We start from the raw sequence: 17,516 nt of genomic DNA, 5'->3' as shown, positions 1-17,516 counted from the left end.
CAAGGAAGGAAGCTCATCTAACCTCTTCTCCTGCACTCTCTATGTTGGACTCTGATACTCAAGATGGAGTGTTGTTAAGGTTAATCTGTCTTTGTACCTCAATCCCACTTTCGAAAAGGACACAGTGCTTCGACTGGTTCCCATTCCTTTACCATTCCCCCTCCTACGTGGCTGGCAGTCATGAATACAGATAGTAACCTACTGCAAACCTTCTGATATCTCATCCTCCTGTGTGGTTAGCTTCCACAAGGACAATTGGTCCAGGGGTGTCTGACATCATAAAGCTAAAGCAAGAAGTTGTCTGACATGAGGTGCCATTCTGTTGCCTAGCAGTCTATCATAAAGCTAAAGCAAGATGTTTTCTGACTAGAAGGCCACTCTGTTGCAAAGCAGCTGGCATCATGAAGGTAAAGGAAGATGTTGTCTGACATGAGAGCCACTCTGTTGCCTAACAAGGAGTAGGATACATTTATCTTGGTAATGAGATGAGTTGCAGGGTAGACAGGATGCCCAACGAAAAGATGAGATGGTACGAAGAAAGAAATTAGAACTTTATATAGACTTACTCATTTGTATGAACGCAGGTTTGAGCATAAGAGTCTCAACTTCACCATTGCTGCACTGGTAGGATTTGGCTGAATAGAAGATGCAAATTATGCTATTCATAGTTTCTATTATTCCTGTTAACTGTAGCATAACCCTTCCTCTCTCAACTTACCAGCTGGCTTAATCGCTACTGGTGTACCATATCCTAAAACAAAGGAAGTAAGAAGGGTGCGCTGCCACTTGGCTGGCAAAAAGATTTATATCCCAATGTACGTGCTACAATTGTTTAGAGAGTGTTAGCAAATGAGGCAAGGGAAGGCAGAGAAGTATGAGAGGTTATAAACACAAATTGAGATTTGATTTTTTAATTGAGCTGTTGATTTTCACAATAAAACAGACTCCATAGTATTGATCTGGTTACCCTTTATAAAAATCTAAACTTTTTGTATTGCTTATACTAAATGTACTAACAGTGGACTTTTCCATCTGCAGATTATACTGAATGACCAGCAGTGGCAGTGTTTCACAGCAGAGTTTCTCTGAATTGCCGAGACACAAGCAAAAAAAAAAAAAGGAAGTCTTCTGGCATACTGCATCATTTTACCAATTTATGTGGTAAGTAAAACTCCCAGTCATTCTTTTAGGCATTAAAAAGATGTAAATAGCATCGGAATGTCCTCACTAATTTATAGTGGGAGCCTGTGCCTGAATATAATTTCTGTCAAGATGGAAGTAATATGGATCACATTATGTTGGTCATGATAGTTAATAAAAGACTGACTGACTCAAACTCTACTAAAACCTGCTTTAGATCCTGGTGCTAGCAACGTTCTATTCGAGGAAATAGCTGCCTTTGAGACTGAAATGCACCATCTCACTTATGAAAAATAGTGTTACATACTCAAGGAAGGAAGCTCATCTAACCTCTTCTCCTGCACTCTGTATGTTGGACTCTGACACTCAAGATGGATTGTTGTTAAGGTTAATCTGTCTTTGTACCTCAATCCCACTTTCGAAAAGGACACAGTGCTTCGACTGGTTCCCATTCCTTTACCATTCCCCCTCCTACGTGGCTGGCAGTCATGAATACAGATAGTAACCTACTGCGTAACTTCTGATATCTCATCCTCCTGTGGGGTTAGCTTCCACAAGGACAATTGGTCCAGGGGTGTCTGACATCATAAAGCTAAAGCAAGAAGTTGTCTGACATGAGGTGCCATTCTGTTGCCTAGCAGTCTGACATCATAAAGCTAAAGCAAGATGTTTTCTGACTAGAAGGCCACTCTGTTGCAAAGCAGCTGGCATCATGAAGGTAAAGGAAGATGTTGTCTGACATGAGAGCCACTCTGTTGCCTAACAAGGAGTAGGATACATTTATCTTGGTAATGAGATGAGTTGCAGGGTAGACAGGATGCCCAACGAAAAGATGAGATGGTACGAAGAAAGAAATTAGAACTTTATTTAGACTTACTCATTTGTATGAACGCAGGTTTGAGCATAAGAGTCTCAACTTCACCATTGCTGCACTGGTAGGATTTGGCTGAATAGAAGATGCAAATTATGCTATTCATAGTTTCTATTATTCCTGTTAACTGTAGCATAACCCTTCCTCTCTCAACTTACCAGCTGGCTTAATCGCTACTGGTGTACCATATCCTAAAACAAAGGAAGTAAGAAGGGTGCGCTGCCACTTGGCTGGCAAAAAGATTTATATCCCAATGTACGTGCTACAATTGTTTAGAGAGTGTTAGCAAATGAGGCAAGGGAACGCAGAGAAGTATGAGAGGTTATAAACACAAATTGAGATTTGATGTTTTAATTAAGCTGTTGATTTTCACAATAAAACAGACTCCATAGTATTGATCTGGTTACCCTTTATAAAAATCTAAACTTTTTGTATTGCTTATACTAAATGTACTAACAGTGGACTTTTCCATCTGCAGATTATACTGAATGACCAGCAGTGGCAGTGTTTCACAGCAGAGTTTCTCTGAATTGCCGAGACTGAAGCAAAAAAAAAAAAAGGAAGTCTTCTGGCATACTGCATCATTTTACCAATTTATGTGGTAAGTAAAACTCCCAGTCATTCTTTTAGGCATTAAAAAGATGTAAATAGCATCGGAATGTCCTCACTAATTTATAGTGGGAGCCTGTGCCTGAATATAATTTCTGTCAAGATGGAAGTAATATGGATCACATTATGTTGGTCATGATAGTTAATAAAAGACTGACTGACTCAAACTCTACTAAAACCTGCTTTAGATCCTGGTGCTAGCAACGTTCTATTCGAGGAAATAGCTGCCTTTGAGACTGAAATGCACCATCTCACTGATGAAAAATAGTGTTACATACTCAAGGAAGGAAGCTCATCTAACCTCTTCTCCTGCACTCTCTATGTTGGACTCTGATACTCAAGATGGAGTGTTGTTAAGGTTAATCTGTCTTTGTACCTCAATCCCACTTTCGAAAAGGACACAGTGCTTCGACTGGTTCCCATTCCTTTACCATTCCCCCTCCTACGTGGCTGGCAGTCATGAATACAGATAGTAACCTACTGCAAACCTTCTGATATCTCATCCTCCTGTGTGGTTAGCTTCCACAAGGACAATTGGTCCAGGGGTGTCTGACATCATAAAGCTAAAGCAAGAAGTTGTCTGACATGAGGTGCCATTCTGTTGCCTAGCAGTCTATCATAAAGCTAAAGCAAGATGTTTTCTGACTAGAAGGCCACTCTGTTGCAAAGCAGCTGGCATCATGAAGGTAAAGGAAGATGTTGTCTGACATGAGAGCCACTCTGTTGCCTAACAAGGAGTAGGATACATTTATCTTGGTAATGAGATGAGTTGCAGGGTAGACAGGATGCCCAACGAAAAGATGAGATGGTACGAAGAAAGAAATTAGAACTTTATATAGACTTACTCATTTGTATGAACGCAGGTTTGAGCATAAGAGTCTCAACTTCACCATTGCTGCACTGGTAGGATTTGGCTGAATAGAAGATGCAAATTATGCTATTCATAGTTTCTATTATTCCTGTTAACTGTAGCATAACCCTTCCTCTCTCAACTTACCAGCTGGCTTAATCGCTACTGGTGTACCATATCCTAAAACAAAGGAAGTAAGAAGGGTGCGCTGCCACTTGGCTGGCAAAAAGATTTATATCCCAATGTACGTGCTACAATTGTTTAGAGAGTGTTAGCAAATGAGGCAAGGGAATGCAGAGAAGTATGAGAGGTTATAAACACAAATTGAGATTTGATTTTTTAATTGAGCTGTTGATTTTCACAATAAAACAGACTCCATAGTATTGATCTGGTTACCCTTTATAAAAATCTAAACTTTTTGTATTGCTTATACTAAATGTACTAACAGTGGACTTTTCCATCTGCAGATTATACTGAATGACCAGCAGTGGCAGTGTTTCACAGCAGAGTTTCTCTGAATTGCCGAGACTGAAGCAAAAAAAAAAAAAGGAAGTCTTCTGGCATACTGCATCATTTTACCAATTTATGTGGTAAGTAAAACTCCCAGTCATTCTTTTAGGCATTAAAAAGATGTAAATAGCATCGGAATGTCCTCACTAATTTATAGTGGGAGCCTGTGCCTGAATATAATTTCTGTCAAGATGGAAGTAATATGGATCACATTATGTTGGTCATGATAGTTAATAAAAGACTGACTGACTCAAACTCTACTAAAACCTGCTTTAGATCCTGGTGCTAGCAACGTTCTATTCGAGGAAATAGCTGCCTTTGAGACTGAAATGCACCATCTCACTGATGAAAAATAGTGTTACATACTCAAGGAAGGAAGCTCATCTAACCTCTTCTCCTGCACTCTCTATGTTGGACTCTGATACTCAAGATGGAGTGTTGTTAAGGTTAATCTGTCTTTGTACCTCAATCCCACTTTCGAAAAGGACACAGTGCTTCGACTGGTTCCCATTCCTTTACCATTCCCCCTCCTACGTGGCTGGCAGTCATGAATACAGATAGTAACCTACTGCATACCTTCTGATATTTCATCCTCCTGTGTGGTTAGCTTCCACAAGGACAATTGGTCCAGGGGTGTCTGACATCATAAAGCTAAAGCAAGAAGTTGTCTGACATGAGGTGCCATTCTGTTGCCTAGCAGTCTGACATCATAAAGCTAAAGCAAGATGTTTTCTGACTAGAAGGCCACTCTGTTGCAAAGCAGCTGGCATCATGAAGGTAAAGGAAGATGTTGTCTGACATGAGAGCCACTCTGTTGCCTAACAAGGAGTAGGATACATTTATCTTGGTAATGAGATGAGTTGCAGGGTAGACAGGATGCCCAACGAAAAGATGAGATGGTACGAAGAAAGAAATTAAAACTTTATTTAGACTTACACATTTGTATGAACGCAGGTTTGAGCATAAGAGTCTCAACTTCACCATTGCTGCACTGGTAGGATTTGGCTAAAGAGAAGATGCAAATTATGCTATTCATAGTTTCTATTATTCCTGTTAACTGTAGCATAACCCTTCCTCTCTCAACTTACCAGCTGGCTAAATCGCTACTGGTGTACCATATCCTAAAACAAAGGAAGTAAGAAGGGTGCGCTGCCACTTGGCTGGCAAAAAGATTTATATCCCAATGTACGTGCTACAATTGTTTAGAGAGTGTTAGCAAATGAGGCAAGGGAATGCACAGAAGTATGAGCGGTTATAAACACAAATTGAGATTACATTTTTTAATTGAGCTGTTGATTTTCACAATAAAACAGACTCCATAGTATTGATCTGGTTACCCTTTATAAAAATCTAAACTTTTTGTATTGCTTATACTAAATGTACTAACAGTGGACTTTTCCATCTGCAGATTATACTAAATGACCAGCAGTGGCAGTGTTTCACAGCAGAGTTTCTCTGAATTGCCGAGACTGAAGCAAAAAAAAAAAAAGGAAGTCTTCTGGCATACTGCATCATTTTACCAATTTATGTGGTAAGTAAAACTCCCAGTCATTCTTTTAGGCATTAAAAAGATGTAAATAGCATCGGAATGTCCTCACTAATTTATAGTGGGAGCCTGTGCCTGAATATAATTTCTGTCAAGATGGAAGTAATATGTATCACATTATGTTGGTCATGATAGTTAATAAAAGACTGACTGACTCAAACTCTACTAAAACCTGCTTTAGATCCTGGTGCTAGCAACGTTCTATTCGAGGAAATAGCTGCCTTTGAGACTGAAATGCACCATCTCACTTATGAAAAATAGTGTTACATACTCAAGGAAGGAAGCTCATCTAACCTCTTCTCCTGCACTCTCTATGTTGGACTCTGATACTCAAGATGGAGTGTTGTTAAGGTTAATCTGTCTTTGTACCTCAATCCCACTTTCGAAAAGGACACAGTGCTTCGACTGGTTCCCATTCCTTTACCATTCCCCCTCCTACGTGGCTGGCAGTCATGAATACAGATAGTAACCTACTGCAAACCTTCTGATATCTCATCCTCCTGTGTGGTTAGCTTCCACAAGGACAATTGGTCCAGGGGTGTCTGACATCATAAAGCTAAAGCAAGAAGTTGTCTGACATGAGGTGCCATTCTGTTGCCTAGCAGTCTGACATCATAAAGCTAAAGCAAGATGTTTTCTGACTAGAAGGCCACTCTGTTGCAAAGCAGCTGGCATCATGAAGGTAAAGGAAGATGTTGTCTGACATGAGAGCCACTCTGTTGCCTAACAAGGAGTAGGATACATTTATCTTGGTAATGAGATGAGTTGCAGGGTAGACAGGATGCCCAACGAAAAGATGAGATGGTACGAAGAAAGAAATTAAAACTTTATTTAGACTTACACATTTGTATGAACGCAGGTTTGAGCATAAGAGTCTCAACTTCACCATTGCTGCACTGGTAATATTTGGCTAAAGAGAAGATGCAAATTATGCTATTCATAGTTTCTATTATTCCTGTTAACTGTAGCATAACCCTTCCTCTCTCAACTTACCAGCTGGCTAAATCGCTACTGGTGTACCATATCCTAAAACAAAGGAAGTAAGAAGGGTGCGCTGCCACTTGGCTGGCAAAAAGATTTATATCCCAATGTACGTGCTACAATTGTTTAGAGAGTGTTAGCAAATGAGGCAAGGGAATGCACAGAAGTATGAGAGGTTATAAACACAAATTGAGATTAAATTTTTTAATTGAGCTGTTGATTTTCACAATAAAACAGACTCCATAGTATTGATCTGGTTACCCTTTATAAAAATCTAAACTTTTTGTATTGCTTATACTAAATGTACTAACAGTGGACTTTTCCATCTGCAGATTATACTAAATGACCAGCAGTGGCAGTGTTTCACAGCAGAGTTTCTCTGAATTGCCGAGACTGAAGCAAAAAAAAAAAAGGAAGTCTTCTGGCATACTGCATCATTTTACCAATTTATGTGGTAAGTAAAACTCCCAGTCATTCTTTTAGGCATTAAAAAGATGTAAATAGCATCGGAATGTCCTCACTAATTTATAGTGGGAGCCTGTGCCTGAATATAATTTCTGTCAAGATGGAAGTAATATGTATCACATTATGTTGGTCATGATAGTTAATAAAAGACTGACTGACTCAAACTCTACTAAAACCTGCTTTAGATCCTGGTGCTAGCAACGTTCTATTCGAGGAAATAGCTGCCTTTGAGACTGAAATGCACCATCTCACTTATGAAAAATAGTGTTACATACTCAAGGAAGGAAGCTCATCTAACCTCTTCTCCTGCACTCTCTATGTTGGACTCTGATACTCAAGATGGAGTGTTCTTAAGGTTAATCTGTCTTTGTACCTCAATCCCACTTTCGAAAAGGATACAGTGCTTCGACTGGTTCCCATTCCTTTACCATTCCCCCTCCTACGTGGCTGGCAGTCATGAATACAGATAGTAACCTACTGCATAACTTCTGATATCTCATCCTCCTGTGTGGTTAGCTTCCACAAGGACAATTGGTCCAGGGGTGTCTGACATCATAAAGCTAAAGCAAGAAGTTGTCTGACATGAGGTGCCATTCTGTTGCCTAGCAGTCTGACATCATAAAGCTAAAGCAAGATGTTTTCTGACTAGAAGGCCACTCTGTTGCAAAGCAGCTGGCATCATGAAGGTAAAGGAAGATGTTGTCTGACATGAGAGCCACTCTGTTGCCTAACAAGGAGTAGGATACATTTATCTTGGTAATGAGATGAGTTGCAGGGTAGATAGGATGCCCAACGAAAAGATGAGATGGTACGAAGAAAGAAATTAGAACTTTATTTAGACTTACACATTTGTATGAACGCAGGTTTGAGCATAAGAGTCTCAACTTCACCATTGCTGCACTGGTAGGATTTGGCTAAAGAGAAGATGCAAATTATGCTATTCATAGTTTCTATTATTCCTGTTAACTGTAGCATAACCCTTCCTCTCTCAACTTACCAGCTGGCTAAATCGCTACTGGTGTACCATATCCTAAAACAAAGGAAGTAAGAAGGGTGCGCTGCCACTTGGCTGGCAAAAAGATTTATATCCCAATGTACGTGCTACAATTGTTTAGAGAGTGTTAGCAAATGAGGCAAGGGAATGCACAGAAGTATGAGAGGTTATAAACACAAATTGAGATTAAATTTTTTAATTGAGCTGTTGATTTTCACAATAAAACAGACTCCATAGTATTGATCTGGTTACCCTTTATAAAAATCTAAACTTTTTGTATTGCTTATACTAAATGTACTAACAGTGGACTTTTCCATCTGCAGATTATACTAAATGACCAGCAGTGGCAGTGTTTCACAGCAGAGTTTCTCTGAATTGCCGAGACTGAAGCAAAAAAAAAAAAGGAAGTCTTCTGGCATACTGCATCATTTTACCAATTTATGTGGTAAGTAAAACTCCCAGTCATTCTTTTAGGCATTAAAAAGATGTAAATAGCATCGGAATGTCCTCACTAATTTATAGTGGGAGCCTGTGCCTGAATATAATTTCTGTCAAGATGGAAGTAATATGTATCACATTATGTTGGTCATGATAGTTAATAAAAGACTGACTGACTCAAACTCTACTAAAACCTGCTTTAGATCCTGGTGCTAGCAACGTTCTATTCGAGGAAATAGCTGCCTTTGAGACTGAAATGCACCATCTCACTTATGAAAAATAGTGTTACATACTCAAGGAAGGAAGCTCATCTAACCTCTTCTCCTGCACTCTCTATGTTGGACTCTGATACTCAAGATGGAGTGTTCTTAAGGTTAATCTGTCTTTGTACCTCAATCCCACTTTCGAAAAGGATACAGTGCTTCGACTGGTTCCCATTCCTTTACCATTCCCCCTCCTACGTGGCTGGCAGTCATGAATACAGATAGTAACCTACTGCATAACTTCTGATATCTCATCCTCCTGTGTGGTTAGCTTCCACAAGGACAATTGGTCCAGGGGTGTCTGACATCATAAAGCTAAAGCAAGAAGTTGTCTGACATGAGGTGCCATTCTGTTGCCTAGCAGTCTGACATCATAAAGCTAAAGCAAGATGTTTTCTGACTAGAAGGCCACTCTGTTGCAAAGCAGCTGGCATCATGAAGGTAAAGGAAGATGTTGTCTGACATGAGAGCCACTCTGTTGCCTAACAAGGAGTAGGATACATTTATCTTGGTAATGAGATGAGTTGCAGGGTAGACAGGATGCCCAACGAAAAGATGAGATGGTACGAAGAAAGAAATTAGAACTTTATTTAGACTTACTCATTTGTATGAACGCAGGTTTGAGCATAAGAGTCTCAACTTCACCATTGCTGCACTGGTAGGATTTGGCTGAATAGAAGATGCAAATTATGCTATTCATAGTTTCTATTATTCCTGTTAACTGTAGCATAACCCTTCCTCTCTCAACTTACCAGCTGGCTTAATCGCTACTGGTGTACCATATCCTAAAACAAAGGAAGTAAGAAGGGTGCGCTGCCACTTGGCTGGCAAAAAGATTTATATCCCAATGTACGTGCTACAATTGTTTAGAGAGTGTTAGCAAATGAGGCAAGGGAACGCAGAGAAGTATGAGAGGTTATAAACACAAATTGAGATTTGATGTTTTAATTAAGCTGTTGATTTTCACAATAAAACAGACTCCATAGTATTGATCTGGTTACCCTTTATAAAAATCTAAACTTTTTGTATTGCTTATACTAAATGTACTAACAGTGGACTTTTCCATCTGCAGATTATACTGAATGACCAGCAGTGGCAGTGTTTCACAGCAGAGTTTCTCTGAATTGCCGAGACTGAAGCAAAAAAAAAAAAAAGGAAGTCTTCTGGCATACTGCATCATTTTACCAATTTATGTGGTAAGTAAAACTCCCAGTCATTCTTTTAGGCATTAAAAAGATGTAAATAGCATCGGAATGTCCTCACTAATTTATAGTGGGAGCCTGTGCCTGAATATCATTTCTGTCAAGATGGAAGTAATATGGATCACATTATGTTGGTCATGATAGTTAATAAAAGACTGACTGACTCAAACTCTACTAAAACCTGCTTTAGATCCTGGTGCTAGCAACGTTCTATTCGAGGAAATAGCTGCCTTTGAGACTGAAATGCACCATCTCACTGATGAAAAATAGTGTTACATACTCAAGGAAGGAAGCTCATCTAACCTCTTCTCGTGCACTCTCTATGTTGGACTCTGATACTCAAGATGGAGTGTTGTTAAGGTTAATCTGTCTTTGTACCTCAATCCCACTTTCGAAAAGGACACAGTGCTTCGACTGGTTCCCATTCCTTTACCATTCCCCCTCCTACGTGGCTGGCAGTCATGAATACAGATAGTAACCTTCTGATATCTCATCCTCCTGTGTGGTTAGCTTCCACAAGGACAATTGGTCCAGGGGTGTCTGACATCATAAAGCTAAAGCAAGAAGTTGTCTGACATGAGGTGCCATTCTGTTGCCTAGCAGTCTATCATAAAGCTAAAGCAAGATGTTTTCTGACTAGAAGGCCACTCTGTTGCAAAGCAGCTGGCATCATGAAGGTAAAGGAAGATGTTGTCTGATATGAGAGCCACTCTGTTGCCTAACAAGGAGTAGGATACATTTATCTTGGTAATGAGATGAGTTGCAGGGTAGACAGGATGCCCAACGAAAAGATGAGATGGTACGAAGAAAGAAATTAGAACTTTATATAGACTTACTCATTTGTATGAACGCAGGTTTGAGCATAAGAGTCTCAACTTCACCATTGCTGCACTGGTAGGATTTGGCTGAATAGAAGATGCAAATTATGCTATTCATAGTTTCTATTATTCCTGTTAACTGTAGCATAACCCTTCCTCTCTCAACTTACCAGCTGGCTTAATCGCTACTGGTGTACCATATCCTAAAACAAAGGAAGTAAGAAGGGTGCGCTGCCACTTGGCTGGCAAAAAGATTTATATCCCAATGTACGTGCTACAATTGTTTAGAGAGTGTTAGCAAATGAGGCAAGGGAATGCAGAGAAGTATGAGAGGTTATAAACACAAATTGAGATTTGATTTTTTAATTGAGCTGTTGATTTTCACAATAAAACAGACTCCATAGTATTGATCTGGTTACCCTTTATAAAAATCTAAACTTTTTGTATTGCTTATACTAAATGTACTAACAGTGGACTTTTCCATCTGCAGATTATACTGAATGACCAGCAGTGGCAGTGTTTCACAGCAGAGTTTCTCTGAATTGCCGAGACTGAAGCAAAAAAAAAAAAGGAAGTCTTCTGGCATACTGCATCATTTTACCAATTTATGTGGTAAGTAAAACTCCCAGTCATTCTTTTAGGCATTAAAAAGATGTAAATAGCATCGGAATGTCCTCCCTAATTTATAGTGGGAGCCTGTGCCTGAATATAATTTCTGTCAAGATGGAAGTAATATGGATCACATTATGTTGGTCATGATAGTTAATAAAAGACTGACTGACTCAAACTCTACTAAAACCTGCTTTAGATCCTGGTGCTAGCAACGTTCTATTCGAGGAAATAGCTGCCTTTGAGACTGAAATGCACCATCTCACTGATGAAAAATAGTGTTACATACTCAAGGAAGGAAGCTCATCTAACCTCTTCTCCTGCACTCTCTATGTTGGACTCTGATACTCAAGATGGAGTGTTGTTAAGGTTAATCTGTCTTTGTACCTCAATCCCACTTTCGAAAAGGACACAGTGCTTCGACTGGTTCCCATTCTTTTACCATTCCCCCTCTTACGCGGCTGGCAGTCATGAATACAGATAGTAACCTACTGCATAACTTCTGATATCTCATCCTCCTGTGTGGTTAGCTTCCACAAGGACAATTGGTCCAGGGGTGTCTGACATCATAAAGCTAAAGCAAGAAGTTGTCTGACATGAGGTGCCATTCTGTTGCCTAGCAGTCTGACATCATAAAGCTAAAGCAAGATGTTTTCTGACTAGAAGGCCACTCTGTTGCAAAGCAGCTGGCATCATGAAGGTAAAGGAAGATGTTGTCTGACATGAGAGCCACTCTGTTGCCTAACAAGGAGTAGGATACATTTATCTTGGTAATGAGATGAGTTGCAGGGTAGACAGGATGCCCAACGAAAAGATGAGATGGTACGAAGAAAGAAATTAGAACTTTATTTAGACTTACTCATTTGTATGAACGCAGGTTTGAGCATAAGAGTCTCAACTTCACCATTGCTGCACTGGTAGGATTTGGCTGAATAGAAGATGCAAATTATGCTATTCATAGTTTCTATTATTCCTGTTAACTGTAGCATAACCCTTCCTCTCTCAACTTACCAGCTGGCTTAATCGCTACTGGTGTACCATATCCTAAAACAAAGGAAGTAAGAAGGGTGCGCTGCCACTTGGCTGGCAAAAAGATTTATATCCCAATGTACGTGCTACAATTGTTTAGAGAGTGTTAGCAAATGAGGCAAGGGAACGCAGAGAAGTATGAGAGGTTATAAACACAAATTGAGATTTGATGTTTTAATTAAGCTGTTGATTTTCACAATAAAACAGACTCCATAGTATTGATCTGGTTACCCTTTATAAAAATCTAAACTTTTTGTATTGCTTATACTAAATGTACTAACAGTGGACTTTTCCATCTGCAGATTATACTGAATGACCAGCAGTGGCAGTGTTTCACAGCAGAGTTTCTCTGAATTGCCGAGACTGAAGCAAAAAAAAAAAAGGAAGTCTTCTGGCATACTGCATCATTTTACCAATTTATGTGGTAAGTAAAACTCCCAGTCATTCTTTTAGGCATTAAAAAGATGTAAATAGCATCGGAATGTCCTCACTAATTTATAGTGGGAGCCTGTGCCTGAATATCATTTCTGTCAAGATGGAAGTAATATGGATCACATTATGTTGGTCATGATAGTTAATAAAAGACTGACTGACTCAAACTCTACTAAAACCTGCTTTAGATCCTGGTGCTAGCAACGTTCTATTCGAGGAAATAGCTGCCTTTGAGACTGAAATGCACCATCTCACTGATGAAAAATAGTGTTACATACTCAAGGAAGGAAGCTCATCTAACCTCTTCTCCTGCACTCTCTATGTTGGACTCTGATACTCAAGATGGAGTGTTGTTAAGGTTAATCTGTCTTTGTACCTCAATCCCACTTTCGAAAAGGACACAGTGCTTCGACTGGTTCCCATTCCTTTACCATTCCCCCTCCTACGTGGCTGGCAGTCATGAATACAGATAGTAACCTACTGCAAACCTTCTGATATCTCATCCTCCTGTGTGGTTAGCTTCCACAAGGACAATTGGTCCAGGGGTGTCTGACATCATAAAGCTAAAGCAAGAAGTTGTCTGACATGAGGTGCCATTCTGTTGCCTAGCAGTCTGACATCATAAAGCTAAAGCAAGATGTTTTCTGACTAGAAGGCCACTCTGTTGCAAAGCAGCTGGCATCATGAAGGTAAAGGAAGATGTTGTCTGACATGAGAGCCACTCTGTTGCCTAACAAGGAGTAGGATACATTTATCTTGGTAATGAGATGAGTTGCAGGGTAGACAGGATGCCCAACGAAAAGATGAGATGGTACGAAGAAAGAAATTAGAACTTTATATAGACTTACTCATTTGTATGAACGCAGGTTTGAGCATAAGAGTCTCAACTTCACCATTGCTGCACTGGTAGGATTTGGCTGAATAGAAGATGCAAATTATGCTATTCATAGTTTCTATTATTCCTGTTAACTGTAGCATAACCCTTCCTCTCTCAACTTACCAGCTGGCTTAATCGCTACTGGTGTACCATATCCTAAAACAAAGGAAGTAAGAAGGGTGCGCTGCCACTTGGCTGGCAAAAAGATTTATATCCCAATGTACGTGCTACAATTGTTTAGAGAGTGTTAGCAAATGAGGCAAGGGAATGCAGAGAAGTATGAGAGGTTATAAACACAAATTGAGATTTGATTTTTTAATTGAGCTGTTGATTTTCACAATAAAACAGACTCCATAGTATTGATCTGGTTACCCTTTATAAAAATCTAAACTTTTTGTATTGCTTATACTAAATGTACTAACAGTGGACTTTTCCATCTGCAGATTATACTGAATGACCAGCAGTGGCAGTGTTTCACAGCAGAGTTTCTCTGAATTGCCGAGACTGAAGCAAAAAAAAAAAAAGGAAGTCTTCTGGCATACTGCATCATTTTACCAATTTATGTGGTAAGTAAAACTCCCAGTCATTCTTTTAGGCATTAAAAAGATGTAAATAGCATCGGAATGTCCTCCCTAATTTATAGTGGGAGCCTGTGCCTGAATATAATTTCTGTCAAGATGGAAGTAATATGGATCACATTATGTTGGTCATGATAGTTAATAAAAGACTGACTGACTCAAACTCTACTAAAACCTGCTTTAGATCCTGGTGCTAGCAACGTTCTATTCGAGGAAATAGCTGCCTTTGAGACTGAAATGCACCATCTCACTGATGAAAAATAGTGTTACATACTCAAGGAAGGAAGCTCATCTAACCTCTTCTCCTGCACTCTCTATGTTGGACTCTGATACTCAAGATGGAGTGTTGTTAAGGTTAATCTGTCTTTGTACCTCAATCCCACTTTCGAAAAGGACACAGTGCTTCGACTGGTTCCCATTCTTTTACCATTCCCCCTCTTACGTGGCTGGCAGTCATGAATACAGATAGTAACCTACTGCATAACTTCTGATATCTCATCCTCCTGTGTGGTTAGCTTCCACAAGGACAATTGGTCCAGGGGTGTCTGACATCATAAAGCTAAAGCAAGAAGTTGTCTGACATGAGGTGCCATTCTGTTGCCTAGCAGTCTGACATCATAAAGCTAAAGCAAGATGTTTTCTGACTAGAAGGCCACTCTGTTGCAAAGCAGCTGGCATCATGAAGGTAAAGGAAGATGTTGTCTGACATGAGAGCCACTCTGTTGCCTAACAAGGAGTAGGATACATTTATCTTGGTAATGAGATGAGTTGCAGGGTAGACAGGATGCCCAACGAAAAGATGAGATGGTACGAAGAAAGAAATTAGAACTTTATTTAGACTTACTCATTTGTATGAACGCAGGTTTGAGCATAAGAGTCTCAACTTCACCATTGCTGCACTGGTAGGATTTGGCTGAATAGAAGATGCAAATTATGCTATTCATAGTTTCTATTATTCCTGTTAACTGTAGCATAACCCTTCCTCTCTCAACTTACCAGCTGGCTTAATCGCTACTGGTGTACCATATCCTAAAACAAAGGAAGTAAGAAGGGTGCGCTGCCACTTGGCTGGCAAAAAGATTTATATCCCAATGTACGTGCTACAATTGTTTAGAGAGTGTTAGCAAATGAGGCAAGGGAATGCACAGAAGTATGAGAGGTTATAAACACAAATTGAGATTAAATTTTTTAATTGAGCTGTTGATTTTCACAATAAAACAGACTCCATAGTATTGATCTGGTTACCCTTTATAAAAATCTAAACTTTTTGTATTGCTTATACTAAATGTACTAACAGTGGACTTTTCCATCTGCAGATTATACTAAATGACCAGCACTGGCAGTGTTTCACAGCAGAGTTTCTCTGAATTGCCGAGACTGAAGCAAAAAAAAAAAACAGGAAGTCTTCTGGCATACTGCATCATTTTACCAATTTATGTGGTAAGTAAAACTCCCAGTCATTCTTTTAGGCATTAAAAAGATGTAAATAGCATCGGAATGTCCTCACTAATTTATAGTGGGAGCCTGTGCCTGAATATAATTTCTGTCAAGATGGAAGTAATATGGATCACATTATGTTGGTCATGATAGTTAATAAAAGACTGACTGACTCAAACTCTACTAAAACCTGCTTTAGATCCTGGTGCTAGCAACGTTCTATTCGAGGAAATAGCTGCCTTTGAGACTGAAATGCACCATCTCACTTATGAAAAATAGTGTTACATACTCAAGGAAGGAAGCTCATCTAACCTCTTCTCCTGCACTCTCTATGTTGGACTCTGATACTCAAGATGGAGTGTTGTTAAGGTTAATCTGTCTTTGTACCTCAATCCCACTTTCGAAAAGGACACAGTGCTTCGACTGGTTCCCATTCCTTTACCATTCCCCCTCTTACGTGGCTGGCAGTCATGAATACAGATAGTAACCTACTGCATACCTTCTGATATTTCATCCTCCTGTGTGGTTAGCTTCCACAAGGACAATTGGTCCAGGGGTGTCTGACATCATAAAGCTAAAGCAAGAAGTTGTCTGACATGAGGTGCCATTCTGTTGCCTAGCAGTCTGACATCATAAAGCTAAAGCAAGATGTTTTCTGACTAGAAGGCCACTCTGTTGCAAAGCAGCTGGCATCATGAAGGTAAAGGAAGATGTTGTCTGACATGAGAGCCACTCTGTTGCCTAACAAGGAGTAGGATACATTTATCTTGGTAATGAGATGAGTTGCAGGGTAGACAGGATGCCCAACGAAAAGATGAGATGGTACGAAGAAAGAAATTAGAACTTTATTTAGACTTACTCATTTGTATGAACGCAGGTTTGAGCATAAGAGTCTCAACTTCACCATTGCTGCACTGGTAGGATTTGGCTGAATAGAAGATGCAAATTATGCTATTCATAGTTTCTATTATTCCTGTTAACTGTAGCATAACCCTTCCTCTCTCAACTTACCAGCTGGCTTAATCGCTACTGGTGTACCATATCCTAAAACAAAGGAAGTAAGAAGGGTGCGCTGCCACTTGGCTGGCAAAAAGATTTATATCCCAATGTACGTGCTACAATTGTTTAGAGAGTGTTAGCAAATGAGGCAAGGGAACGCAGAGAAGTATGAGAGGTTATAAACACAAATTGAGATTTGATGTTTTAATTAAGCTGTTGATTTTCACAATAAAACAGACTCCATAGTATTGATCTGGTTACCCTTTATAAAAATCTAAACTTTTTGTATTGCTTATACTAAATGTACTAACAGTGGACTTTTCCATCTGCAGATTATACTGAATGACCAGCAGTGGCAGTGTTTCACAGCAGAGTTTCTCTGAATTGCAGAGAATGAAGCAAAATAAAAAAAGGAAGTCTTCTGGCATACTGCATCATTTTACCAATTTATGTGGTAAGTAAAACTCCCAGTCATTCTTTTAGGCATTAAAAAGATGTAAATAGCATCGGAATGTCCTCACTAATTTATAGTGGGAGCCTGTGCCTCAATATAATTTCTGTCAAGATGGAAGTAATATGTATCACATTATGTTGGTCATGATAGTTAATAAAAGACTGACTGACTCAAACTCTACTAAAACCTGCTTTAGATCCTGGTGCTAGCAACGTTCTATTCGAGGAAATAGCTGCCTTTGAGACTGAAATGCACCATCTCACTTATGAAAAATAGTGTTACATACTCAAGGAAGGAAGCTCATCTAACCTCTTCTCCTGCACTCTCTATGTTGGACTCTGATACTCAAGATGGAGTGTTATTAAGGTTAATCTGTCTTTGTACCTCAATCCCACTTTCGAAAAGGACACAGTG

At 39.5% G+C, this 17,516-nt stretch overlaps 1 long non-coding RNA gene across 1 annotated transcript; it reads left to right on the top strand.

The window, feature by feature from the left end:
• The first annotated feature begins 1,102 nt into the window (after positions 1–1,102).
• Positions 1,103–15,652, top strand: LOC147676757 (uncharacterized). Its single transcript, XR_015302433.1, has 11 exons — positions 1,103–1,161; positions 2,490–2,612; positions 3,938–4,060; positions 5,389–5,511; positions 6,840–6,961; positions 8,290–8,411; positions 9,740–9,863; positions 11,178–11,299; positions 12,628–12,749; positions 14,078–14,200; positions 15,529–15,652. It is a non-coding gene; the product is annotated as an uncharacterized LOC147676757 (long non-coding RNA).
• The last annotated feature ends 1,864 nt before the right edge of the window (positions 15,653–17,516 follow it).

Source organism: Lissotriton vulgaris, chromosome 12 (genome assembly GCF_964263255.1).
Source record: "Lissotriton vulgaris chromosome 12, aLisVul1.2, whole genome shotgun sequence".
Taxonomy (NCBI): Eukaryota; Metazoa; Chordata; class Amphibia; order Caudata; family Salamandridae; genus Lissotriton; species Lissotriton vulgaris.
This window is presented reverse-complemented; position numbering and strand designations above follow the sequence as displayed.